Genomic DNA, 2,137 nt, shown 5'->3' with positions numbered 1-2,137 from the left:
AGTTAAGAACTGAAAAGGATCTTCAGATGAAAGTCCATGAAACTTGCAGTTCTACTGCATCAGAGAAACTAATTGAGGTTTAAGCTCAAAATTGTTTGCTCCAATGGCAGGAATGGAGATGCTTCTTCCATGTAAATTGGAATTAGGTGCAGTAAAGTCACCAAGCATTCTCCTTGCATTATTGTTGTTGGGTTCGGCTGCCATCTCCTTTACTTGTTCGAAATTTTCAATAAGGTTGTCTCTGGATTGTTGTAATTTAGCTTCTCTTAGTTTCCTCTTCAGAGTCCTTTCAGGTTCTGGATCAGCTTCAACAAGAATGCCTTTTTCTTTGTCCCTGCTCATAAGAAAGAGAAGAGAGAAAGAAAAGAAGAGGAATCCTCTATGTCATAGTAAAGAGGTTCCTTATTGTTAGTAGAAAAAGAAGAGAAGAAAAAAATTCGAACACAGATAGAAGAGGGGGTTCGAATTTGGTGAGTGATGTGAGGGAGAGATGTTAGTAGATGAATAAATAATTAGAGTAAGATGAGAGAGGGAGAGAATTTTCGAAAATTATTTTTGAAAAAGAGTTAGTGATTTTCGAAAATAGTTTTTGAAAACGGTTAGTAAATTTTTTTTTTTGAAAATTAAAATAAAAAATTAAAATAATTAGTTAATTAAAAAGAAATTTTGAAAAAGGGGGAAGGGATTTTCGAAAATGAGAGAGAGAGAGAGTTAGTTAGGTGGTTTTGAAAAAGATAAGAAACAAACAAAAAGTTAGTTAGTTAGTTGAAACAAATTTTGAAAAGATAAGAAGTTAGGAAGTTAGAAAAGATATTTTGAAATCAAATTTTTGAAAAAGATAAGATAAAAAGATAATTTTGAAAAGATATGATAGAAATTAGTTTTTGAAAAAAGATTTGATTTTTTAAAATCTCAATTAATGACTTGATTCACAAGAAATCACAAGATATGATTCTAGAACTCAAAGTTTGAATCTTTCTTAACAAGTAAGTAACAAACTTGAAATTTTTGAATCAAAATATTAATTGATGATGATATTTTCGAAAATTATGAGATAAAAGTAAGAAAAAGATTTGATTTTTGAAAAAGATTTTGAAAAAGATGAGATTTTTAAATTGAAAATTTGATTTGACTCATAAAAATAACTAGATTTTAAAATTTTTTGAAAAAGTCAAATCTAATTTTCGAAATTTTGAGAAGAAAAAGGAGAAGATATTTTTTGATTTTTGAATTTTTAATGATGAGAGGGAAAAACATGAAAAAGACTCAATGCATGAAATTTTTAGATCAAAACATGTGATGCATGCAAGAATGCTATGAATGTCAAGATGAACACCAAGAACACTATGAAGATCATGATGAACATCAAGAACATATTTTTGAAAAAATTTTTAATGCAAAGAAAACATGCAAGACACCAAACTTAGAATTCTTTAATGCTTAGACATAAAGAATTCAGGAATGCATATGAAAAACAAGAAAAGACACAAAACATGCAAATGCAAAGATCAAACAAGAAGACTTACCAAGAACAACTTGAAGATCATGAAGAACACTATGAATGCATGATTTTTTCGAAAAATGCAAGATGCATATGCAATTGACACCAAACTTATAACATGACTCAAGACTCAAACAAGAAACACAAAAAATATTTTTGATTTTTTTATGATTTTCTAATGTTTTTGTATTTTTTCGAAAATTATTTGAAAAACAAAAATAAGGATTCCAAAATTTTTAATATGAATTCCAGGAATCTTATGCTCTTTAGTCTAAAGCTCCAATCAAAGGGTCAGGCATGGCTTAATAGCCAGCCAAGCTTTAGTAAAAATATGAGTGTAATTCATTCAATTTTAAGCTAAAACTTCTGTCCAAAAGAATTTAGACATGGTTTTATAGCCAGCATGCTTCAACATGCTTCATGAAACACTAGAATTCATTCTTAAAAGTTCTGAAGAAAAATATATTTTTGAAAACATTTTTATTTTTATTTTTTTTGAAAACAAAAGAGAAATTTTTGAAAAATTTTTGAAAACAAAACAAAAAGAAAATGACCTAATCTGAGCAACAAGATGAACCGTCAGTTGTCCAAACTCGAACAATCCCCAGCAACGGCGCCAAAAACTTGGTGCACAAC

The sequence above is a fragment of the Arachis ipaensis genome, chromosome B01, assembly GCF_000816755.2.
Source record: "Arachis ipaensis cultivar K30076 chromosome B01, Araip1.1, whole genome shotgun sequence".
Taxonomy (NCBI): Eukaryota; Viridiplantae; Streptophyta; class Magnoliopsida; order Fabales; family Fabaceae; genus Arachis; species Arachis ipaensis.
The sequence above is the reverse complement of the archived record's forward strand: the minus strand, read 5'-3'. Positions refer to the sequence as shown.